Source organism: Herpailurus yagouaroundi, unplaced genomic scaffold (assembly GCF_014898765.1).
Source record: "Herpailurus yagouaroundi ecotype Mexico unplaced genomic scaffold, PumYag 139, whole genome shotgun sequence".
NCBI lineage: Eukaryota > Metazoa > Chordata > Mammalia > Carnivora > Felidae > Herpailurus > Herpailurus yagouaroundi.
This window is the reverse complement of record NW_024412394.1, coordinates 34,331,224-34,359,176: the sequence shown is the minus strand read 5'-3', so window position 1 is coordinate 34,359,176 and position 27,953 is coordinate 34,331,224. Positions and strand designations below refer to the sequence as shown.

The window sequence follows — 27,953 nt, the reverse complement described above, 5'->3', positions numbered from 1 at the left end:
CTGGGTGTTGTATGGAAACCAATTTGACAATAAATTTCATATATAAATAAAAAAAAACCAACAAAGTATTTAAAATACCAAACTATTCATACAATCACCTGAGATGAAAGAGAGGAAGGAAAGAAAAAAGGGAGAGAGGGAGAGAGTGAGGTAAGGAGGGAGGGAGGAAAGAAAGTAGCCAAGTTTTGTGTTTCTTGCACACTTTTGTCATTTGAGTATTGCACCAACAGCAAGCCCTAAAAGCTTGTGGGACTCATAGTCTGTAACACATCTGATAGCAAAGCACCATATATTAGACATATACCCAATTTTCTTCCTCCCATTTATCTTATTATTGCCATATATAAAGTACCAGGAATATCAAGATTAATAACAGAATAAAGACAAGTAAAAAGAAAATTGAATAACTGATTCCCATTAACAATGGTTAACATGTATTCAACTCTCATCATGTTCTAGGTGCTAAGATTTAAATTGATCATTTGACTTAATCCCGAAATCAATTTTAAGAGGTAAATACCATTATTATTCCCATTTTACAGAAGAAGACACTCAACTTCTTTTTTTTTTGAAGAAACTCACTTTCTTTCAAGACAGCCAGTAAATTGTGAAGCCAGAACTAAAACAAAGTCTTCCAAAATCATGCTCCTTTCATTATTTCACTTTGCTATTATTGTTACTGTTGTTTTATTATCATGCTTATTTCCAAAGAGTTAACAGATACAGAAAAAACCACAAGCACATTAAAATTTAAACAGTGTGGTTGAATAGCCCTTCAAGATGATAATCAGAGATATGCTGAACGATACTTCATATTATCACCAACACATTTAAAAGTCATTACTCTGATTTAGCTACCATGCCAATTCACTTTTATTGGAAGCATCTCTAGACTTCATGATCCTATTAGGTTGACAGAAATAGACACTGAGACTTAGAGGGCTTAAGAAACTTCTCTAAGGTAGTTGTGGTAGAATCAGGATTTACATCTAGGAGTTCTGATTTGAGAGATTTTGTGCTTACCCATTCCTGGATGCAGGCTTTCATTATTGGGTGCACAATAAATTGCACAGGTCCTGATTGCCTTAGAAGGGAAAATCACTCCTGGCTGGGAGGATCAAGGAAGGTTTTTATGCAAATAGGAGAAAGGATCTTTGAAAAAGTGGTCAAATAACAGACAGAAGGAGAACACCAACAACAAAAAAGAACATGCCAGGTAGGTGGCAAGTGAGCACAGCTCATAGATGAGAAAGCATAAGACTATGTTCAGGGAGAGGGCAAGACCACCAAGAGAGGAGCCAAAGACTAGAAAATAGGAGTACTTGGAGAAAACAAAGGTATTCGTTTTCTATTGCTGCTGCAAGAAATTACCACAAGTAGACTGGATTAAAATAGCACATATCTAGTATCTTATGGTTCTAAGATTATAAGTCCAAAATCACTCTCACTGGGCTGAAGTCAAGGTGTCAGCAAGGCTGGTTCCTTCTGGAGGCTGTGAGGGGAGAATTTGTTTAATTTTCTTTCTCAGCTACTAGCAGTTGCATGCCTTCCTTGGCTCAGTACCCCTCCCTGCCATCACTTTAATCTCCTGCTTCTATCTTCACATATTAACTGATACTCCTGCCTCTCTTATAAAGACCATTGTGATTACATGGGCTCACCTCAATAGCCAGGATAATGTCCACTGCACAATCCTTAATTTAAGTACATCTGCAAAGTCCCTTTGCCATATTCTAAGGTACTCTACTTCTAGATTCTAGATATTAGGACATGGACATCTTTTGGAAGACGTTTTTCAGCCTATCACAAGACTAAATAGGCAAGTTCACACAACCTGATGGCCCTCCTTGCCAAACTGGAGAGTACCAAGAACTACTAAAGATTATTTGAACAAGGAAATTAAAAGTAATATTTTAGGTTGACTAATCTGACATTTAGGATGATTCATCTATAGCAGTGGTTCTCAATAGTTAAGAGTGTATAAAAATCATACTTAGCTTGTCATAAAACAGATTCCTGGACCCCTTCATCATTAGAGATTCTTATTCATTGGGTCTGTTGTGGAGTCCAGGAATCTTCCTTTTTTCAAATGACCACCCAAGTGATTCTTATGCAGATGTTCTAAGATCGTGCTTTGAGAAGTGCTGGTCTATGACACTTAAATATCCTTTGTAAGTATACACTCACTTCTTTGCCACTCCATGCAGAGAATCAGATCTGGATTAAAGAAAAACAAACCATGAAAATCAAATGCATACTTAAACCTATTTACAAACTTGTTTGTAGGACTTACCAAAAATCTAAAGTAACCTTAATACAACAAAAAGTCACTATTTTAAGTATAAAGGGAGAAAATCTCCTTGTTTTATATAAAGGAGAAGAAGGCATATGATAATTGTGCATCTCTCTTATTGGACACATTACTGTAGGCCCAGCATTGTTCTCAGCACTATTTAACTCAATTCATTTAACTCTCACTCCATGCTTATTATTATAACCATTTTATGGATGAGAAAATTGAAGTTTAGGGGAATTAAACAGATTGTCCAATATTACAGCCAGAAAATGATAGACCTGGTATTTGGTCATTGTCTATCTGGCTTCTAAATTTATACACTTCTTACTTTGTGGCTTTCTCCTCTACAGGATGCTAACCCAAAGGATAGTAACTACTATACTCATAAATTTAAATATGAGTTGTATAATCATTTAATAGATATACTTGATTCTCTCTAAGAAGGAGAAGAAATAAGAGTGGAGAGAGAGAGAGAGGCAATGAACTAAGAAGCAGAGGCTGGGGTTTTATCCTGGCTCTCGGAGCACTATCTCTGGGATCTTGAACATAGCCCTTCATCTTCATGGTCTACATTTTCCTGACCTGAAAATAAAAGGACCAGACAAAATAATCTCTAAGACCCTCACTGTTTCAAACTTTCAGGAGGTTCATGATTATAGCACTTATGAGTCACATCAAACATCACATATCACTCCACACTGATTTGATCATGGTTTCCTTGAAAAGGGACTTGCATGTATTAGCAGAAACCTCTTTTGCTGAAAAGTGGCTAAATAAGAAAGAAATTGAAGAAAATTGCATGCTCAAAACTTGCCTAGAATCTGTGGGAACAAAGGGAGAAGAAAATATCCTTTACCACTTATTCCAAGAATACGGCAACATGAATAATATGATATAGTTGAGAGTAAAGGAGGAAGCAAAAAAAAATTCTTGGAACAGACAACAATTAATTTGATAGATTCAAAAACTTAAGTGAATGCAGAGGAGTCCTGCCCTAGGAGTCTTGTCATCTCTCATTTTAGGTCAAATATGGAAAAGCATCCATTCCATGACAGATTAAAAGCAGCAAACCTACCAGAAGGTTAAGTGAGCTGTGCACTCACTTTTATAGAAGTAACAAGCAATGGAGAAAATAGTAAGATTATAAAAAGCTGACACAATGACTCAAAAGCACAGGTTTTGAAGCTCCTTGGTATGGGGCAAAGGACACTCCAGAGACCAAATGGTGGAATGATAGTGAGCGCTGCCTTGGATGCCAGACAAATACATGGATTTGGATCAAATCTCTAACACTGACTCAACATTTACTGAGTCACCACCAGGCTTTACTTATACATCAGGCATAGGAAGGATGGGAATTAAGAGAGAGAGGAGATTCTTGCCACATTCTTCAGTAGCCTGGGACAAGGGTGAAAGATCCTGGTTGTATGTCATAAAGCCAGCAGGGCCCAAGATGAGGGTGTCAGTCCTTAAGGAAGTGCCTCGGGAGAGGTCTGGAGAACTGCTGCCAACACTAGAAGGTTCTGGAGATGATGCTGACCGAGTAACACTGTGCTGCCCAAACCCTGAGGAATTGTTCAAGGAAGCAAGGGAGTAACCAGAGAGACAAGAGACGAACCAAGAAGAGCTACCCACAAAGGGCCCACTGGGCCACCACCACCAAGAAAAGATGCCACCTTCATAGGAAGGACATCAAAGGATACCACAAAGTTATAACTTTAAAAATCTGTATGACTTTGGAGTCACATGGACCTGGTTTTGAATCCTGACTTGGCTTGGTGGTTCAGTACCCAGATTTTTCACCAGTAAAATATCTGCCTCATCTCATTGGTGTGAGAATTGAATGAAATATTGCTGGCACATAGCTGGACTTCAGTTAGTTAATTTTTTTTTATTCTCTTGGTTTTTCATTACGTAAGAAGTTTGGGGTGTACTCAGAGGAACATATGAGAGAAGAGGCTTCCTAGTGGGGTTATTTTGGGAAGTAGCAGGTAGAATGGAACTGCAAGGGATGCCTAATATCTTGGAGAGATCTCTGCTTCTGTCTTCCATCTCAGTGTCCTTCATCTTTGGGGAAAGGAGACTATAGTAGTCTTCCAAAATACTTCTCCAGGGGAAGAATAATACTTTTCCATCTGAAACCTAGCATAGTATAGGGGTCTAAAATTCTGAGTGGAGTTCAGATACCTGCTGGTACAGGGCAGGATTCCAATTTATCCACCTAGGTTGCATGTTTTAAGGGAGTACAATTATGTTTTGTTCATCTTTGTATGCCCTACAGATCCAAACAAATAGTAGATGCTTAACAGTTTTTTAACGAATGAATGAATGAATGAATATCCTTTCCTCTGATCCCAGTAGTATCTCTTTTTCACTGATTCCATTTTACAACCATGTTTGAACCATTTCTTAGAAGTTATTTTTAGAAAACAAAGCCAGAATATTTTTGCATTTCAAATTTCTTTAATGTATATTTATTTTTGAGAGAGAGACGACAGAGAGCATGAGCGGGGGAGGGGCAGAGAGAGAGAGGGAAACACAGAATCCAAAGCAGGCTCCAGGCTCCCAGCTGACAGCACAAAGACCAATGCAGGGCTCAAACTCATGAGCTGCGAGATCCGAGCCAAAGTTGGACACAACCGACTGAGCCACCCAGGCGCCCTGATTATTTTTATATTTCAATACAAAAAGAGCAACTGATGAAATACTAGTAATTACAAAAGCAGACTTAAAATGGGACTTATGTTGGGGAGTAGGGAGAAACTCATTTTTTTGTCCTTCCTTCTCTGGGCACCCCCCAAGTATGTGAAAGGATTTCAAATAAGACCGTAAAAAGGAGCAGAAGGGAACAATCTCAAGACCTGGCTTAGCTCCCAAATCTTCAAGTGAAAAGCAAGATAAAGATAAGGCAGCTGCTGCTGAATGCCACCAACTGCTGATGGAAAAGTGGCAAGCAGAGTAGGCAGACCAGCAAAGGATGAGGCCCACGTTTGTGACATAACTATTCAAACTCTCTTAGAGATCAGTTCAGAGGAACTCTTTTATAAGATCCCAGTTATCAAAAGAAATTTAGAAAAAAAAAAGTAAATGCTTGCTGCCAGGGCAACCTCAGTTTTTCAGGAAAGCTACTCAAGGGAAATTTTTAGCAATAGAAAGCAAGGAAGAAGAAAAGGTTCTTTATAGCTCTTAACCAAAACCAATTTGTAAAAACATACGGGTACTCCATGCATGAGGCACTGTGTATGTTTTGGGGTGGCTGTAGGGATTGGAAGGGGTACACATATAAAATACAGTCTTTGCCCTCTAGAGATTTACAGCTAAGGATTGGCAGTGTGATGTTTGGCAGAAAGAGAGCCATGCTAGGTCATGCTAGGGAAGACTCCAAGGCCAGATTCTAGCTACTGTTGTTACTACTGTAGTGCAACAGCTGAGTGAATATCTACTCAACAAATGGCCTTTAATTGAAATAATTTTTCAAAAGCCTTCTTAGTACTAGAAGCATTTTTCATGTTTTTAGAGAAATTTTTCATGTTTTTAGAGAAATTCATTCATGAATGCATAAACAGAAGTATTCACCCAGTTTTTATTTCTGTGGTTTAAATACACATTAAAATATCTACAGGCAGCCTCATGGAGACGGATTTTAAGTAGAGACTTACTTAGGTGATGCTCTGTCCATTACTCTTTAAATATGTGGCTAATACTAAGATTAAAAGCCCAAAGTCTGTAGCCTTTATTAGATAATGTACCAAAAATAAGTGTTCCTATACTAACACTTCACGTGTATTATTTTCTAAAAGCATATGTCATCCAAGAATGACCCCTCAGTGAAGACATTGTTTGGCAACTCCTGAGAAATCCAAAGTGGTCAACCATTCCTCTTAAGCAAACCATTTTAACACTGGTGAAAGAACATTAGGTATTAGGCATCCGGATTGTCTAGATTTGCTCAAACTGGGTAGAAAGCACTCTCTTTTGTGATACAGTTTACGAAGCTCACCAAATTACGCCAGTGAGACTCCACTGCTTTGGGATCATTACTCACATTTTGTCAATAGTCAAAAACAATGCTCACAAATACATTACAATATCTTCAAGAATCATCATTTGCCCCCACTAAAATGCAAATTATGTGGGAACTCTATTTTGTTTATAGCTATTTTCCCAGTCCCTAGAACACTCTTTGGCTTATAGTAGGTGTTTAATAAACATTGTGTAGATAAAATGCATAAATGAATTTAAATTGCTGCTTTGAGGTAGCACTGGGGAAGAGTGGCTAAAGAAGAAGAGGTTTGTATGTTTTATGAATAAGCATCCCTGCAATCTCTTCTTTAAAGATTGCTTTTGTTAAAATATAATTTTATCTCGTTTCACCAAAGTTGAACATGTCTCTCAAATAACATTTTTAGAAAACCTAAAAATGACAAATTGTGTGTGTCTGACATCTGACATCCATTCAAGAGACAGTAATTGAACACCTACTATATAATGAGTAATATGACAGCCACAAAACAGTGAACCAAACATAAGTGGTCTTGTTTATGCCATAAAAACGTGAATATAAATTTAATCTTGCGGCTATAGACCCAGCCTTTACAAAATGTGGTGCCCAGAATTAATTCGCACAAAGTAAAGCTTCTGTTGAGATGAACAATTAAAGACCATGGAGAAGCCTCTAAAGCAGGTTTTCACCCACTGCATTTGGTATTGCACAAAAGCTAAATGAATATTCAACTAAGCAAAAAACCTTAAAACAAAAAGAGAAACATTTAAAATGCCTCCTTGATGCTAAGAATAGTTTTTCACACTATTATGGTCGTTCATTCATAAGTAAATATATGAATAAAAACATATGACTACATGCACATACCATACCTTATACGTCCAAATAATTGATTTCCTTTATAAAATAGTTACTTTATAAGGTTATATGTTCATTTATTCTCATGAATAGCCTTTTAAGTATTTCAAAATTACTTTTTAATTTCCTTCAGAACTGTGTTCCATTCTTTTAAATTTACTCAAAGAATGAATTTTATTGTGGGATGCTATAAAAGGATATTTGGAGTCCCTTATGATAAACAGTATAAATAATTAAGGTGGGCAATGGCATTTGGGTTAAGAACAAGATGCAACTGTAACATACTGGAAATTTTTTTAATGTGGTTCATAATTTGGTTATAAAGGCAAAACCAAAAGAAGAGCTCTAAAATAATTTTGAACAATAGCAATATCACTTGAGTAAATAGAAAACTTATTATGGTAACTATTAAGATCAACTCACATTGTCTTACTGAAATGTATTTTTGAATCTCAATACCCTATCCCTTAAAGATGCATTTAAGACTTTATTATTTTTTTCCTAAAGAAATCAGACATAGGACATTGCTGCAAATCTTTCAAATGACGTGAAGTGAAATATAATTTTAATAACAGAGCTAAATAATCCATGAGCCAATAAAATGTATTCAAATTTTAAATACAATGGGATCTATGTCCCCAAGAAGGTCTATAGGAAAAGAAGAATTGACCTGTGTTTGATCTGATCTACTTCTTTAAATTCAACTTAGATTTTCCCCCTCCACTACCAATTCTTTATATTACTTCTTTTAATTTTTAGGTAGACATATGTGGTTTGTTATCTATTTGTTTGTGTAAGACCCCAGATATTAACCCTTCTTAATGCTTTTTTTTTTTTAAGTAGGCTCCACAGAGCCTAACATAGAGCTTGAATTCATGACCCTGAGATCAAGACCTGAGCTAAGACCAAGAGTCAGACACTTAACCAAATGAGCCACCCAGGTGCCTCAAGGCTTCTTGATGTTTTCATATCATTTAAGAGTTCTGTAGAGTAGAGGTTTCATTTATTAGATGACTTTCGTAAAATTATCATCATAAGTTCTTATAAATATGCTATTGTACTTTCTTTAAATATGTGTGCATATTTTATAAAAATATTTGCATTAAATAAAACATCAGGAAGGATATGGAAAGTTTAAGACACCAAAAGATTTAAATTTGAACACTACTGTGTGAGAATATTAAAATGAGCTTATCAGCTATCTTTTAATCTGTTATTAATCATATGACATACTTTCCATGTGAAAATTATCTATCTATTAAGCAATTATCTATTTCTCAAAATTAAAATAAAACATAAAATCCACTGCATTAGTTTTTCTATGATACACATAATGTTTCTGGGCATGGACTCTCATGTTACAAGTCAAATGTTCTCTCACTGTATTTCATCCTTAACAAACTGTACAAGAGTTCTTATTGACTTGAAATAGGTGCTTAATTATGATCTCAAGCATATTTCCACGATTTTACATGTAACAATATAAAAGTAATTATACCAGAAACATCAATCTTGAACTTCTGAATTTTGATACACGCTATGGAGAAAAATTATTTGTAGATACAATATTTCTCAAGACTTGAAAAACTGAGATAATATTAGGATATTCAGATACTATGAAACAATTATTCTTTTTAAGAACTCAGTAAGAGATATCATTATAATTTCATAGCATTAGATTAATCAACATTAAAATACAATAGCATAAACCACAAGAATTATTTTTAAGATGTTTTATAAATGTGATTTTATAATTGATTTCCCCTTTTTAATTTATATGTGTCTATATTTGAAAGTAAGCCATTCTGCAGGATGAATAAGTTCTAGAGATCTAACGTATAGTATGGCACCTATAATTAACAACACAGCACTGTGTACTGGAAATCTGTTGAGAGTAAATATTAGGTACTCTCACCACACACACACAGAAAAGGTAATTATGTGAGATGGATAATTATCTTGACCATAGTATTCATTTCACTAGTATATATGTACATCAAAACACAATGTTATACATCTTAAATATATATTTTTTTGGCCTAGAAATAGAATTTAGTTAGCAATATTATATTTTATGTAGATTATTTGAGAGGAATAAGTTAGCCACTTTACTCTCAAATTGTCTGGTTCAACTTCACAAAATGTGATTCATGGAATCTTAAGGAAGGGAACTCTTAAACACCTATTGTTTGTGAATTTCTTTTTTAAATTGAAGTGTAGTTGACATACAATTTAGTTTCAGGTGTACAACATAGTGATTCAACATTTATATACATTATAAAATGATCATCGAGATAAATCTAGCTACCATCTGTCACCATAGTTGTTAGATATTATTAACTATATTTCCTATAAAACTATGGAACGCGTCACAAATTTACATGCCAACCTTGTGAGAGGGTCATGCTAACTTTTCTATATCATTCTAATTTTAGTACATATACTTCCAAAGTGAGCACAAGTATATACAATTTTTATTAAAAAAAAAAACCCAACAAAGTAAATTACATACGCTATTAAGCAAGTACATGTCCTCAGCCAAGGAGAGGATCCATCCTCTTCATATTTTAGTGAGAAACCAAGGAGACTCACTACCATGTGAAGGCAGGAAATGGTCTCAGCAAAACTTACATTTGGCTTTTTCTGCTCATTACCCATTTCATCTTATGCTTCAGAACGTTGTCTAAACCTCTGTAGCAAGAAAGTCTTTGTCATAATCAAAGCACAAACATTTTCTGAAAGCCTTTGGTGTACAAGATTGTAACTGTCATTAACAGCCAAAATCTGCAAGGTGAAAGCCAGGGCCTCAAGGGATTTGGCCTGAGGATTTGGGACAGGTTGGCAGAACCCGTATTGTGTAGTTGTACTGTGAACACACCCAGATACTGTCCAGTTTGTGTGCTACAAACACTGCATGTCTCTAATGATCTCACTGGTAGGTATAGAGATGGGAGTCAGTCTTCACACCCACCCTGCCTGAAATTGGCCACTTTAGGGATGAATCACATTCTCACTTACCTCAGTCCAATTAAAGAAATATTCACTAGTAAATAATTTGGCAACCACTTCTTTGTCATAAAACATATTTAAACATCAATTTTGGCCCCAACAGAAAGACAAATATTTGATGGTAGGAACAAATACTATGTTATTTAGCTAAATTATATAATTTTAAAACTCTTGCCTAGATTTAAAAAGTTCCATCTAATTTACAAAAGCAATTAATTTGCTCACAGAGACTGTATTTTTCCTCTTTGTAACATTTATTTTTGTTTTCCCATTTCCTTTATTATCTCCTGTTAGAAAACTGTTTCTAGCATTAATTTGTATTCTAAATATGATAGCAAAAATCCATCAGATTTATTGCCCAGACTCCCTGGTGCCCATTAATATGATTCTCAGGATATTAAGGGGAAATCAAGTTTTCGCTGTTTTTGAACTGCTTTGACATTAGCAGTTACCATTTAGAAACTGATGGAAATTAGCCAGTATATGGAGTTCTGACATATATCAGTTGACAATTAAGCTCTGTATCTGCTGGTCATTAGTGAAATCACCCTAGCTACCAAATAATACCCGAGGTTACCACTATCTATATTTATGACAAAAAGAGATTTTTGCATGTCCTTTTGTAACCACATGATTATTTGGCATAAAGTACACAAGCAACTGCTCCTGAGCTACATTAGCAAAAAACGGGAAAGCAAAGTATTTAGCCATATTGCACAGGACGTTCTATGAGGATCTGTTCAGCGCAGTGGAGGATCCATTTCCATTTTGAACTCTAAAGATGGTGTGAGTCTTCCTACCAAATGGGCTATAAAAAGCTCCTCATTGCTACAGCTCAAGGATGGAGAATTTTAGAGAAATAGAGCATAGCAGTTATTGTAGTGTTGCACAATCATGGCTAGCACTTAATAGAACATATCGGAGGAAAGGTAGGAATACTTTAGACAGACATTATTTGATATGAACTTGAAATCTCAAATATGTAGAGAAATTAAGGCTTAGTAATAAGATCCCTTAAACAAAAAATGAACTCACCAGGAGCATGTCTCTAAGGTGCTCAGAACCTACTCCATAGCAGATATAAGTGCTCTTACAGAGGACTAAATGAAGGCTGTGAGCAAACAGAAAAGATGTAATTCTTCCTGTGGTGGTGGAAAAGGGCTCATAGGTGAGCAGACATTTGAGTTAGGCATCTGAGAATGAAAGGGATCTTATCATGTGGGTAAGGGGAAAGAGGAATCCATTCCAGTCAGAGGGACGAGATGAAGAAAGTCACAACTCAAGATGAAGTGCATACCCTTTCTAGAAACAATACAGGAATTATGTAGAGTGCTTGTGTTTAGGGTCATAGGAAGGATTGGATATAAAACTAGGAAGGCAAAAGAGTTTGGAAATATCATTTTAAGGGATTAAGTTTTACTGAATGTAAATGGGAAAATGTCTTTGAACATTTTTGAGAAGGACAGTGACATGAGCATATCTAGTCTTTATGCCCTCATGTAAGACAAAGAGCCCCATTTGGCCTTAGACTATTCCTTGAACCTAGAATGCACACACAATAAACTTAATGTTTTGTATTGATTAGCTAATATTCACACTGCTAAGTGTGGAATATCTGGAATATGGAATATCGACTGGAAAAAAAGGGAGACTAGAGGCACCAGAAGTCCTTAGGAGGCCTTGCAACTGTCAGGAAAGGGGAGTTATCCAATGTATCATGACAGGGGCCATGTGGTTGAGAGGTTGGGTATCAGAAGGAGAGGGATTTTATAACTCAAAGGAGCAGGTAGGTAAAAGGTGATAAGAAGGCCTTGAGGAGGAGGAAGAGGTGTGAGGGTTGTGGGGGGTGGGGGGCAGAAAACAAAAAAGAAGGGTGTTTGGGTGGGATACCTTGAGTTCAAAGCACCTTTTGGATCTTCATGTGGAAACATCCAATGTGGGGCTGGTGCTTAGGAGAAGTCAGCTAAAGATGTTAAATCCAAAGCCAAAAAGTTTGCCTATATTTCAAATGTGTGACTTGATATCAAGAATTGCATTTCATGCTAAATAGCAAACTCAACCAGCATTTTATATCTACTTCCCACCATCAGGATTTAGGTATCTATTTATTTATTTATCCTGTAAATATTACTGAGCTCCTGCAATATGTCAGGCATAGTTTTGAGTGTGAGGATGCAGCAAAGCTGAGAGAGACAATGTTCTTGTCTTGTTCTTATTTTCCGTTGGAAGATAATCCAAGACCAAATAAAGTAAAAAACATATAATAAAATTTCAAGTAGGATAAGTGTATTGAAGAAAAATAAAGCAGGGAGGAAGAAACAGAATTATCCTTAAACTAAATATTTATAATCCACAGTTGGGATCAAAACCAAGGACTACTTAATGACTTTTCTCCTTATTGTTTGTATTGCTAATAATGAATAAGAGTCAAGTGGGTCATCTACCTCAAGAAAGAGGCCATTCAGAAGAAATGGAGAGGCAGGATTTTCTGCTGAATATTCTTGATCTCTCAGTTGAGGTCCATGACCCTAATTCAGCTATAAGAAAACTATGGTCATGAGAATAAGAAATGTCCCCAGATGGTTCCATATAGCTCTTCTGCAAGGTGGAGAATCTATATGAGAATAACTAGGATTACACAAATTATACTCACAACTTTGGAAATTAATAAATTAATTAATTAACCAGTCTACATTTTTTGTAGACAGTATACAGGTGGTGAAATAAAATTATTTTTTACCATTTATTCAGGTCTTAATTATGACTTATCATGTGGTTATTCATGAAGCTAATAAAGTCTTTGTTATGCAGAGTGTAGGGAAGCACAGAATGAAATAAAAAGAGGGAGGGGAGGAGATAGTAAGGCAAAAAGCGGTTGAGTTTTCATCCAGAGGGAAGACTTCAAATGCATTTGTCAAGAAAAGCTACTGGCGTTCCATTACTCAAATACGTTATTTGCAACTGTCGTTATGATCATAAATTAATGCATGGAATGATGATGAAATTATATACACACCCATTCTGGGAATGTGTCAGAGATGTGGTTCCAAGAGACTGTTATTATCTGAGGTAAATCCTGCACATAAGAAATCAAATCTTTTTTGATTCAAAGATTGACAACAGTGATAAATAAATTCAAGTATTTTAAAACCATTAGGATTCAGAAGTGTTCATTCATGGGCTAGGCTTGCTGCTGCATGCCACTCACTGCAGAGGATGAACTCACCTTTCTTCTTGAAACACTCTTCCTCTGGCTACATGTACCTCAGACTTTACTGATTTTCTTCTGACTGTTCCTTTGTTGTATATCCGTAAGTTCTACCCAGCCTATGAATGTTGCTTTCTTCAAAGTTTCATTCTAGACCTATTTCTCTTTTCATATGAAATGCTCTCTGTAGGTAATCTATTCATTAATTCATTCAACACATATGTATTGAGTGCCTCCCATATGTCAGCACTGTTCCATGCACCTGGGATACATTTGTGAACAAAACAAATAAAATCCCTGTCTCTAGAGAACTGAAACTACAGCAAGTTTCAATTACTATATATATGCTGGTGAACCCCAAGCTTATATCTCCAGCTTCCATCTGTTTTCTGAGCTCCAGATTTATCCACTTACTCATTCTCCACTTGGATATTTTAGAAGCATCTCAAATTCAACATGTTCAAAATGGAACTGATTAGGTTTGGAGATAAAATTATGAATTCAGTGTTCCCTATCTCAAGAGTGGAATCAACTTCCTTCCATCTGCAAGGCCCAAAGATGTAGGAGTAATCCTTGTCCTGTCAGCTTCATCTGCAACTATCTACTTCTCTCCATCTTTATTGCTTCCTTTCCAGTCTAGTCTATTCACCATCCCTCTGGGACTTTAGAGTGGTCTCCCTGCACTCATTCTTTCCCTACTCCAATTTTCATAGCCAGAAGATGTTTAAAAATGCCAAATCTTTTTGATCATATGAGCCCCTTTAAGATAAAAGCCAAAATCCTTCAGAGAGCCTACCAGATCTTGTATGATTTACCTTCCTTCAACCTCTTCCATCTCTCCATGTGCGGTTCTTATCTTTGCTCTCAGAGCTGCAGCCAACAGGCTTTCGGAATCTCGAACACACTATATGTTTTTCAAACATAGGGTCCTTGCACATACTGTTACCTTACGCTACTTCAAGTGGTTAACTCCTATATTTCCTTCAGTTTTTGGCCCAAAGGTCACCTCCTCATGGAAGCTGTATCAGTCTGCTATTGCTTTTGTAAGAAAACATTAGAGGCTGGGCGGCTTAAACAATATAAATTTATTTTCTCACAATTCTGGAGACTAGGTGTCCAAATCAAAGGGTTGGCAGGTTTTGTTTTTCCTCAAGCACCTCTCCTTGGCTTGCAAATGGCCATCTACCTTCTCACTGAATCCTAACATGGCCTTTGGTCTGTGTGCATGGGTCCCTGGTATCTCTTTGTATTCTCATAAAGATACCAGTCTTATTGGATTAGGATCTTACCCTTCTACTTCATTTACCTAATTACCTCTTTCAAGACCTTATCTTCAAACATGATCACATTGGGGAATTAAAACTTCAACATATGAATTTGGGGGGACACAATTTAATCCCCAACAGAAGCCTTCTCTAATTCCCCAGGTTAGCTTAGGCTCTCAGTTATCTGTTTTTTTTAACACTTGTATTTGTTATAAAGCACTCTGCACAGTTTGTAATAACCAAAGGTATTTGCCACATAAAAGATCTAGCCCCTTCCTATCACTCTGATCTCATCTTCTACCACTCTCCCTCACTCACCCCATTTCCCTTGTGGATTCCCTAATATGTCAGTCACTTCCTGCCTGGAATTCTCTTCTCAGGACTCATTCTCTTTCTTCATTCAGGTCTCTGTTCTAACATTTCCTGACCACTGTGTCTTGAAACATATTACCCCAATCCCCACAATCTTCTATGCCCTCATATAACTTAATTTTTTTCATAGTACCACCTGTCATGATAATATCTATCTATTTTTATTTGCTTACTGTTTTTTTGCGTGCCAGAAGGTCAGCTTCTTAGGTTTTGGCACTGTGTCCCCCAAGTCTAGAACATTTTGGAAAAACAGGAGGCACTCAATGCATGTTTCCTGAATGAATAAAAAAAGTCTTTATTTATATAATTATTTGATCTTTATCTACTTGCCCTATCAGACTGTAATCTCTGTCAAACAGGAAGAATGTGTGCCCATGCTTACCAGTGACTGGGCATGTAAGACTAGTGACTGGTACATGGGATATTCTTTTTATATTCTTAGTAAATTCTTAGTAAATTGATTTTTAGTAAATATTTGCTGAATGAATGAGTAAAAAGAAATAAAAGCAAAAGTAGTGCAAGTTTATAGAAAACATCTTGAAACAATTTGCAGAACATGAAGAGAAGTTGTGGCATTTCTAGCTATTTCACAATTCATTTTGATTTAGCAGGGGTGCACCCTCAGTTTAAACATGGTTTTCTGGGCCAAATCTCTGTTAGTGGCCATAAAACTGCCATCAGAGTGCTATGAAAATTACAGGAAAAAGAGAATAACAGTATTTTTATTTCTAGAAATATTTCCTTTCCAAGGACCAAGAGTAATCCCAGATTACTTATTTGGATGGTCTTTTAGTTTGCCAATGAATGGGATTCCAGGACTAAATTATTTAGATGTTTTGCATGGATTAAAATAAAGGTCTTAAAAACAAGGCAATAAAAGCACACATTTAGAGTGACTCCTACTCCAAACCAAGTAATTTTTTCTATGCTTGTTTTATTTTTGGAGGATTTTGAAAGGGAGGAAAACTGATCAATATTATATTTAGGTAATATATTATTTTTGAATGTGTCATGAATAGGTGCAACAATAACTTTATATGTAATATTTGTAATTCAGTAGAGAATCACGTCCTTTCTCTCCAAAAATACCCTGATAGCAACCCAACTACTTATTGAAAACTACATGAGTCAAAAGAGGAACTATAATTTTGCTATTTTGATTTGTCCCTTCATTTAGAAGAAAGTTTGAAAAAAGTATTTGTTTAGTAAGTTCAAATCTAATATTTTTTCTCTCTTTGCAATAAGGTAAAATTCTGAATAATTTCATGTCTTTAAGAACATCTTAAGATGTTAAAAAGAATTTTCCTTTTTACATTTCAAATTTTTTCTCAATTTTTCCTACCCTGACTCCCTTTAATTTCATATCTTAATACATATGAAATATGTGTTAATACATGCAAAAAGTCAAATTTATGAATGCTTTGACACTTACTTGTAATTACAATTTCAATATCAAAACATATGTTGACAAAAACAGAAGGTAATATGAATAAGAATGGGTAAAAACTGCTGAGGAGCACAGATCCGAGTAAATTTAGGATGAAGAAAGTTGTAATAAAAGGAATAAGGTGGTCCCTACCATGTTTTGATAAATGTGGTGTAGACTCAGTTTATGTTGGATCTTATTGTGTTGGTAGCCATGTGAATATTTAATGAAGTGTTTTTAAATCACCTCTGGCTGTCTTTGGAACATTTATTTGATCTGCCATTATCAGTGGTAAGAAGAGAAGAAATGCATACAATGGCATTCCATGGCCTAATCCCTAAAGGTTCTTGCTTTTGAGGAAATATATAAGATTTTAGATTGTTTACTGTGAAATTTAACACCTATTTTGGCAGGATTTCTTAACTTCAGCACTACTGACTTTTGGAGGGTTGGGATAACTCTTTGTTGTGTTCCCGTGCACTGTTACAACGTTCAGCTGCACTCCTGGCTTCTGCTTAGTAGATGCCAGGAGGATCTCCCTCCCGACTGGGACAAGTAAAAATGTCTTCAGACATTGCCAAATGTCCCATATTGCCCCTGATTGAAAACGACTGCTTTAAAGTTTCATAATGATCCTTGTAATCTACACTCAATAAATGAGTATTTCTTGAGGACCTGTTATGTCTTTTTGTGTTCTAATGAGGATTAAGAGAAGAATATGACATGGCTTCTTCTCTTAAAATGCTGAGTCCATGTTACAGAGACAGTAGCACTGAAGTACAATAGAAAACCTTTATCACTAGTTCTAGATGTCCTGTATTGCTAATAAATACCTGAGTGGCTTAAAAGAGTATCCAGAGGGGAACCCATGGGGGAGAGTTCTTAAAGGCACGACTAGGCATGGGCTCTGAAGACTGGATGAGATTTGGAAAGACAATATTAAGAGGAAAGTACATTTCAGGTGTCATGGACAACATATTCACAAAGGTCCAAAGCAAAAATCTGGGTAAAAAGAGTATGAGAGAAACTAAAGAAATAGATAAAAGGTAAGAACTCTTTAGGAGCTTATAGAAGGCAGTTACTTTGGAAATATGACAGGATGTCAATGGCGGGGGGAAATAGAAGGTCTGGCTAAGCAGGAGGTGTATTTCTTAAAAATTGATTTCCTCAAAAGCAGTCTAAAGTTCTGGATGAGTGGTTTAACAGCAGATGATGAGACTCAACAAAGGTAGGGACGACAGCTTTAGGATTGATAAGAGAAATGGAGGGGAAGGTCTGAATCTGAAAACAAGAAGAGCTATATAGTTTTGGAGCTGATTTTGGGTAAAGGTCAGAGTCAGACTGTTGGCTGTACTAGCTGATTGAGTAAATGCCATGTCAGCTATAGACCCTGACCACTTGTCCACTTGCTTTGGAGTGCTAGTAGAAAAAGAATATTTTTGATTCAGATTTTGTTAGTAAGTTTTATAGCTACTGAACAATTAAACATATACATATAAAATTTTTAATTGGTAACTCATTTCTATTCTGTCCTTGATTAACTGTTTTCTGATTAATATATACTTTAAATTCCAGGAGAATCATGTAATGAACTAAACATTCCTAAGCATTTTATCTTAGTTATAATTTATCTTAAGGGCTATTTTTGGATATTTTTCAATAATATTCATTTCTATTGATGAACATAAACTTTATTTCATTTCCTACTATATCCAGATATACCACATAATGATTTCATTTTTAAAAAGTTCTGAAATAAGCACACATGCATGCATACACACACACACACACACACATAATCAAAAACTGGATAATGCCTGCCAGTGAAGGCAGAATTATCATATACAGAACACTTTTATTATTGATACAAATCGATACTGATTTATATTAATTAATTAGGTTTTCTGCCCTGATATTAACAAAAAAAGTATCAACACTGGTTCTCCAGTGGATTGGGCAACATCTGTGATTTAAGATTTCACATTTAGTAATGGAAATGGTAATACTTTAAAGAGAATCAGGTGGCTTTGTGAATACACATACAAAAGCATTTATGAAGTTGAACTGCCATTCCCAATTGGAAACCCTAGGTGGTATACATGTCTAAATGGGTATACACAAATGCACACACACTCACAGTTTATATGACCATGTTACCTAGACATCTCTTTCCCCGTTATGGACACCAGAAACAATTAAGTTAATACATTTTCCCTAAAATAGCTTAAGTACAATACAGGCAGGATGGTTATGCTGGTGTGGGTATCTTCATGTTTATGAATATTAATGAGCATAGAAAATTATTACATGTGGTTGTAAGTATTATTCTTTTGATAAGGAACATAGAAAGATGATACTTGCAGATTACTACAGAAAATCTATCTTTTAGGAAGGTACCTTGATACTTTCAAGGCCATCATGACACCAGTTTAGTGTGCCACATAGGAATTTACTAAAATAAAGATTTAATTGCTTAATGGAGTTGATGTGCTTTTTCATTTGCTTAATATAATATCAAGAAGTGATTTGGGCATGAGAAAAATATGAAACAAACCATTATGGCCTGATATTCATAACTGATTGAAAATATGAATATGTACATACACAGACATTAACATATGTTCTCAGATTTTTGCAACTATAAAGACATGCATTTATATAAATATATTATACCATATATAATAAATATTTTAGAACCTATCATGAGGCCATGGGCAAGTATGGTCACTATCTTCATGCTTCTACCATATCCCGTACACACATTTACATAACATTTACTATTTCTATTGTATTTATTTGTTTATAGATTTATTTACACCCTTTGTATTGCAAATCTCTGAGGAATTACAGTTGTAATTCATCTCTCCATCTTGAGTGTCTACCACAGTGTCTGGCAAAGAGAAAGCACCAGTACATGTCTAATGGATGAGTGAATATATCTTTTTTTGATTCTTTAAACAGACATCTTTTAAAATTCAATTATAACAAGATATTTTATAAATTATTAAATTTATCAGAATCTCTCAAACTTAAACAGAAAACATTTCCATTTCACATTTTATACTCAGAGTATCTTAATGCTCCTACTTTGATAAGAGGAAAGATAACAACAGCCAGATTTACAGTGGTCAATAAGGTGCTTCTTTTCTGAGCCACTCAAAATTCATTCTAAAAAGAGAAAATACAATTACACTATTAGTGGCATTTTAACCAAATTTAATTTTATGACGTTTAATATTTCTGCTATCTGCTCCCTTATTTCACTAAAATTTCAAAGTAAATTAACGAAGCTCTTTATGCTGTAAACATTTATCAAATACTTTTTTCAAAAATAATTTATGCAAACATAATACCTCATTTTAATAGTTTGCTATTCTTTCTCTTGTTTAAATTTTCACACACAAAAATCTTCTTTTCTGAGTAAGACAACAGTATCAAAAAGAAAAACATTTTTAATCTTATACTAGACTTCTTTCTTTGATCATTTATTTCAGGGAATTTGAGCCTGTCAATATTATAACAATATTATAACAATAATATAACAAATTAGCTCTTGAATTGAAGTAATTAAAGTACAAAATCTAACAGCTCTTTTTGCCTCAAAAATCAAGGCTGATAATTGCTTAGAAAATCTCCTGCTGCCCAACCTCACTTTTTAAAGGGACAAAAACTCCTACAGGAGGAGAAGGTAAGTTTTACAAATTTTCATTTATCTCATTGGCCATGTTTTATTTTAAAAATACTTTGACAGTAAAAATCCTAGGCATATTTTTATTTATTTATTCATTTAATTTAAATCCAAGTTAGTTAACATATAGTATAATAATGACTTCAGGAATAGGATTTAGTGATTTATCACTTACATATAACACCTAGTGCTCATCCCAATGAATGTCCTCCTTAATGCCCCTTGTCCATTTAGCCCATCCCCCCACCCAACATCCAGCAACCCTCAGTTTGTTCTCTGTGTTTAAGAGTCTTTTATGGTTTGCCTCCCTCTCTGTTTTTATCTTATTTTTGCTTCCCTTCCCCTATGTTCATCTGTTTTGTGTCTTAAATTCCACATATGAATGAAGTCATATGATATTTGCCTTTCTCTGATTGACTTATTTTGCTTAACATAATACACTCTAGTTCCATCCACATTGTTGTAAATGGCAAGATTTCATTCTTTTTGATCACTGAGTAATATTCCATTACACACACACACACACACACACACACACACACACACACACACACACCTTCTTTATCCATTCATCAGTCCATGGACATTTGGGCTCTTTCCATTATTTGGCTATTGTCAATAGTGCTGCTATAAACATCGGGGTGCATGTGCCCCCTCGAATCAACAGCTTTGTATCCTTTGGATAAACACCTGGTAATGCAATTACTGGGTTGTAGGGTAGTTCTATTTTTAATTTTTTGAGGAACTTCCATACTGTTTTCCAGAGTGGCTGCACCAGTTTGCATTCCCACCAGCAGTAACACTGGGCATATTTTTAAGAATACTTGCACAATTAAATGCACTATGACATTTCAACCTGCTCCTACTTAAGTGTTCTTACTCATAAAATACAAAGTCTCCAAAAGGCAGCAGCTAGTATTTCTTGTAATCTATGGAGGCAATCCTACCATCTATATCTTGGCAAAGTATTTTTCCTATTCACACTTACCAAACACTGACAAAAGTAGTAAATGGATTCAATATAAAGACATACTCTAGCTTTAGCTTCTGCTGTTTAAATTTACTGATGATTGATAGGCATGCAGTGAGTTCTACTGACCCAGGATTCTGTCCTCACAATTTAGCCATCTAAATCAAAGTGAATAAGTAGTTATTTAGGACACCCAGGATGCGAGTACCAAGAAAGTGATCACATATGTGGTAAAGGGCACTGGTGTGAATGGGATTGGGCTCAAAAACAGGAAAGCACATCAGGTGGAAGAAACTGAGCAAAGGCAGAGAGGCAGAAAAGAATAGATGTTATTGCAGAAACACTGACTAAATCAGTTTATTTGGAGGAAAGACACCAAGAAAGAGTCAAGTCAGAAATAACTTGGAAGCTGGGCTAGGCTATTGGGTAGGCACTGGAGTGCCTCTCTCTTTGTTTCTAAACTGAGGGGACATAATCAAATCTTCAATTGTAACATCTTCTCTGTAAATAATGTTTATATTTTAATGAAATAGTACAGTAATCTTCTTTTAAATGCAATGAACTTAATGGAGTAGAAGAAGAAGGAAAAGAAATAGTATGTTTTATACAGTATCACCAAATCAAAAGATAATGTAATAGAATGGAGTTGGAAGTCAGAAATACATACAGATGAAATAATAGCAATCCACTTAAAAAAGAAACCCTCCCAATTACAAAAATGGTAATTCTAAGCAAAGAGGAAACTTTACATTTCACATGAATGGAAGGAACTTTTCCACCACATACAACAATTATTCTCCAGAAAAGCCATGACTACCTTTTTTAAAAAGCAAGAACTAGACATATGGAAATGTAAACTCATATTTTATATGTTCCCTTTTTATTAGGAAGGAGTCTCCCTAATCATAAAGTTGATATTGGCATTCATATATAATTCTATACATGATTTTCACGTTTTGGAAAAATACTAACCATATTGTACTAAGGAAAGAAGGTCATTATTGCTGTTGCCTAAAAGAATCTATTAAGCACCTCTTGCAGATATCCCTACAGGGTTCTCACTGGGTAATCTCTGACAAATGAGAAACAGGGCAATTTACAAAGACATAAAAAAGAACCTGCATGTTGTTAATGTATTATTTAAAGACTTAAATAATGACTTGCAAATATTTCGGTTTGGTTCTTATGGGTATTAAAAAACAATCTTTTTTGATAAACTTAACATGATTTCACTGTCATTCTATAAATATAAGGAGAAATATTTTTTCTAAAGATTTGTGTTGCATACATTTAAAAAAAGAAGAAAATAGGAAATGATCTTCCCAAAACCTAATTATGATAATGAAAACATATCTAAAAATGTGAAGCTCAAGGCTAGAATAGAAGCTATTAATAAAATTTAAAAACACAACACCTTATGTGCAGTTATCAGTATTCAGAAGGAAGTAGGTAGGATTCAGTTTTATTTTTATAGAAAAGTATGGCTTGGTCATATATTTTAAGGCACACAAAAATGGAGTACAAAATATTGGTGTTTAAAAGTAGCCACAAGTAAACGATTTATTGAATTTGCCCTATTTTAAAACCTTATTTTAAGAGAAAATCTCTTCGAATGAGTAGTTTTACAAGTTTCACAGGAACAGCAAATATATCAAATGTCCTCATCCTGGGTAATTACTTCCTTTGCAGGGCCATGTACATTCTTGCAATCTAACTGAAAATTAGAACACATATTCCAAACAGAACTGGATAAATAGAAAAATGCTTTAAAAATCAGACCAAATGAAGGAATATTTTAAAATGCTGACATGTATCTAAACCACCTGAACTTGCTAGTTTTGCAAATGCTTCTTTGTAAGAATTTAAGTCTGTGTACCTTGGTTCTGGCCAAATGAAATATTTTTTAAGAAATGGTTTCACTAGACATTTTCAGCCCTTTCTGGTTTTGTTGGATTCTTATGACACTGTTTTTATCCCCCCCAAATTAATCTACTGGGGGTGGCAGACACTTAACAAATCATTACAAAGTAACATGGAAGTGGAGTAAAGAAGACAGGCGCAGGCCATGGGCTCACAAACAAGGGCCACCTGACCCACATCTGGAGGAAGTGACTTAGGAGTGGAGTCTAAGGGAGAAATTGGAGTAAAGGAAAGAGGATGGGCAGTAAGGGCAGCATGGGCAAAGGCAGAGGATGCAAAGGGCAAGACACTGCAAGTAGTTTAGGATTGCTGGAGTAGAGTCCGAGTTTAGGGGAGAGTAGATGAAGAGATGGCTGCTCCTGCACAGAGGGGCTGTGCTCTGCCCTCATTAGCGCTTGTCCTCTGTCTGCTGAACTGCAGGTCATTGCAGGGCTCTAGCAAAGGGGTAATGGCAACAGATCTGCACCTTAACAGACCACCCTTGTGGCTGTCTTGAGGAAGACATGGAGGAGAATAATCCAGTTAGGAGGCTGTTTAAATAGGAGAGTGAATAGGTTTGAGGCAGGTCAGAAATAACAGGGATGGAGAGGAGGAGAAAGATGAGTATTTTTAAAAGGAATCATGGCTGATTCTATGGAGATAATAAGGCTGAACACTTGGAACAACAATAATAAATATAAATAATGGTTTTTCACTTGCGTCTGCCAAAAGTATAGCTTTATGAAATGAAATCTCATTGTAAAGTCACCATTTTTTTCTTCAATTGCAATGAAGTCTAGGGTAATGCATACTCCTTGACAATGAGAATCTGTTTGTCAATGTTCTTCGTGAATGAGTCACGTGCTGAGGACATGGGAGAGCAACAGTCACACTGATCTGATTGTTGCACACAGACCTGGGGCTGAGTCTTAAAGTATTTCCACAGAGAGTGAAATAAAACAAAGGGAGTTTTTGTTCCTTGAAATTCAAAAACACATCTTTTTCTACGTGAACCTTAGCTATTTACTGCAACATTCCAAGAACTTAATACTTTTTTTTATCACTTGCAAAAAACTGCTTCCTAAACCTTTTTATATACTCATTAAAAAAATCTATATTTCTTTCAAGTTGACCAATAATTCAGGAATTCCCACCTTTATTTCCCTTGAGCTGCATGAACTGGAGACTGCATTTGATTCCTACCTTTTATCTGAGAAGCATTTCACATTGCTACACAGAATTTAGTATTTTATACTTTTTCAGCCTCACTTTCACCCTTATAATGCATCTTCATTGAAAAGGCAATAGTTTGTGAATACTGGCTTTCCTCTGAAGGAGGAAATAATCTAGGACAACATGTACAATTTAGAACCTCAGTCAAGAAAATAATACTGTATTTGTTATGAATTGTTTTATAATTTTAGTGTTTTAGATTATTCTATAATGTTTTTTAATTTTAAAAAATCTTTTTATTTATTTTGAGAGAGAGACAGAGTGTGAGCAGGGGAGGAGCTGAGGGGAGGGAGACACAGAATCAGAAGCAGGCTCCAGGTCCTGAGCTGTCAGCACAGAGCCCGACATGGGGCTCAAACTCATGAACCGTGAGATCATGACCTGAGCTGAAGTCAGATGCTTAACCGACTGAGTCACCCAGGAGCCCCTAGATTATTCTATAATTTCTAATGTGGAAAAAATTTAGCAACTTAGTTGAACATTCTCCTGGTAGTGATGTATAGTGATGTAATACAGAGTTTATTTAATACATCAAAAAACAGTCCACAATACTCTTTTTTTCTGCCATATGCATGGAACACAAAATAATTCTTAGCTATAGAATTCATAATACTGCCTACTTATAAAAGTGTGAAATTTGTTACCAATTCTTAGACAGTATTTTATTTGAAAAACTGGGTCACAGTATTTGGTACTTGCTTATCAGAAGCAAAAAAAAGTTAAACCAAGTGAAATTTGTTTCAGAGGGTCTAAAGTTGTGATAAAAAGTCTTAAATATTGTGTGCGTTTTGGTTAACCTTTGTACAAAAAGATAAAAAATTCAGCTGATTCTTCTGGATTGCTGGCTAAATTTTCATGAGCATAAAGTTCTCACTAAACATGCTTTTACCTTGAGCCTTCTACAAAGTCCACCAGAATACAATTTATCAATCTTCTCAGAGAGTCATTAACAAAGCTACTAAAATTTCCCCCCATATTTTTGGTATTAAACTCCCACCTGGAACTTTAGGTTGGTGTTGATGATGTACTTCTAAAATGAGTTGACACCATAAATGAACCTGGTAAAGCAGTAATGTAGTCATATGATAGAAGAGTTAACATGTCATTTGATCCCAAACTGACAGGATATCTGATGAATGTGATGATTCACCTGGTCAGTTCAGTTAGGAAGGGAACCTCCATGGAAGTTTAGCTGAGGGCGGGGGGAGGGTCTGCTCAGCCAATTCTCCGTCTTTCAACCCAGCAACTGTGATGGATGACATGAAAGACCCTTTTGCAGGCATGAGCAGATTATAGGTCTGCAGTTCATGTGAGATTCCCAGGAGACTATTCTCACTCTCAAGAAAGAACATAAGTTTGTAATGGAGTGAATGGGATGTTGTTTTAAGGATGATTTTGTATACGCTATAATTTATGCTTACAGAGTCATTTGTAAACGTTAGTTCTTTATTGTACTATTTGACTGTTTTGAATTAAATTACCTGTGACACACCTAACAATTGGCACCTGTGGTTGAGAACCTCAGAATTGGATATTGTGTTCTAAAAAGAGAAACTCTATCTAAACCCGATTAAGTCTTTAAAGCAAACAAAAAAGAAAAACAACTGAATAGGACAGAGTTGATGGGCTTGAATGGAGCTAGGATAGTGATGATAGGGATGGGGATGTTTCTGTCAGGGTTTGTTTGAATAATTTGGAGTATGTTAAAGTTAAAAAAATTAATTTCTATTTAGCTCTTTGAATGAAGGGACTGGACTCTAAAACCAAACATAACTGGGATTTTTTGCATCTCAGTGTTGCCAGCTCCTAGCTATGTGAACTACCTGTTTACTAAAAATTGTAATAATAATAATGCTTTTCTCATGTGACTGTTTTGATTATCAAAATAGCTGATTTTAGTATCTTACACTTATTGAGTGTTTACTCTCTACTGTTCAAAGTGAGACTATAAATAATCTCATTTAATTTTTAAGCAAGCATTTGAGATGGGTCTAGTTATTATCTTCATTTTACAAATGAAGAGTTAGAAATAAAAAATAAGGGGCACCTGGGTGGCTCAGTAGGTTAAGCATCCACCTTTGGCTCAGGTCATGATCTCATGCTCCATGAGCTTGAGCCCCGTGTTGGGCTCTGTGCTGACAGCTCAGAACCTGGAGCCTGCTTCGGATTCTATGTCTCCCTCTCTCTTTGCCCCTCCCCCACTTGTGCTCTGTCTCTCTCTGTCTCTCAAAAAATAAATGTTAAAAAATTTTAGAAATAAAAATAAGGAATAATGAAATAATGTATAAAAAGTGAGGTGTGCAGTATGGAAAGTATGCCTCAAACGTAGTTAACACTCAAAAAAATGTTAACTACTTTTCTCACAGAAATTTAACTTAACAGTGTAAATAATAAGGAGCACTCCAAGATGTGAATATTTAGGCCTAATCTATATCATGTTAAACTTTCAAATTAAGCAAAGTTCAAATTAGTCATTTCATCTCAACATAAACCAAACTAAGTGGCTAAGAATGAAAATCATCTGATTAAAAGATCCTGAGTTTTACTTCAACTCCTCAAATTATAAATTTCTGAGAGTAGCAGAGACATTGTTTGTTCTTCAATTGTAATATTTATATAGCTCACAATGAAGCTGGAGGTTTGGCATTCTTCTAATGAACTTGATAATATAATCAGTCAAGTAGGATAGTTTAACTCTTATAGTTAAAAAAAAAATTGACCGAAATCATTAATTTTGGAGATCAAGAGAAGAGCTAAGCAAGGTCTTCATCAGCGGACATGAATAAAGGAATTGTTTCAATTCTTTTTTGGCCAGTGGAGCACTTTGCGAATCTCTAAATGGCAGTTTGTCAGCATTGAGCCACTGATCTCATCTCCAGCCATTGTTAGTTTGAACCTGACACAGTCATCTGATAAATACTACTTCATATCAGAAGGAAGACTAGAGCAAAATTCCTCGCTTCCTCATTTCTTCTAAATTTTCCAATTCTGAAATTCATCTTGCATTACAGTTTGTTTTGCTGCCCTCACCTGCTTTCTTTGCATATAGTTAAGAGAAAAATGTTCTTCCAGGAATAAACCTAGAATTTGTATTCCAAATTTCAGGAGAAGATGCTGAAATAAACACAGCTGTGACCCATAATGAGTTACTTGATTCTATAACTCTTCTACATGGCCCTTCCTTCCACCTCCTGCATCCCACTTGCTCCTTCCTCATTTCAAATGGTGCCCAGAAATACATACGCAAGAAGTTTTATGTGAATTCAGATATGTGAAAAATCTGAATAGCTGGTAAAAACAACCATTGTATGAGAGCTGCAGAATCAATACTCTCTGTAATACTGCTTCACAGTGAAAAGGTCACTCAATGATTCTTGAGTAGAATGAAATCACAAAACAACCTTGCTTGACTTTAATGATCACCCAATTTATAGCATATTAGTTTTACAGAATGAGTTAAGAATATCCCATCAGCATCACAGTGATGAACATGGCAAGACATGAAAATAAAGAACGATACTATGATTGACTGCAACTATAACACTTTAGAAAGGTGAGTAGCAATAATCTGGTTATCCACATCTTTAATAGAGTTTATCACTACAGTCACTAAAATGGGATACTGAAATGTCAATTATTTATTAGTGCTAAAATAACTATCTGTCAAATTATGGATGTACCTTTACTCCTTATGCAATAGATGTATTCTGGAAGCAATGAAAAAAA

The 27,953-nt window shown here is 35.4% G+C and overlaps 1 protein-coding gene and 1 non-coding gene across 5 annotated transcripts in view; both read right to left on the bottom strand.

Moving 5' to 3' along the window:
* Positions 1–27,953, bottom strand: part of KCNQ5 (potassium voltage-gated channel subfamily Q member 5) — a 539,817-nt gene that overhangs the window by 437,629 nt on the left and 74,235 nt on the right. The window lies entirely within an intron of this gene.
* On the bottom strand, positions 9,511–9,616 carry LOC121030116 (U6 spliceosomal RNA). The gene has a single exon (XR_005790064.1). It is a non-coding gene; the product is annotated as a U6 spliceosomal RNA (small nuclear RNA).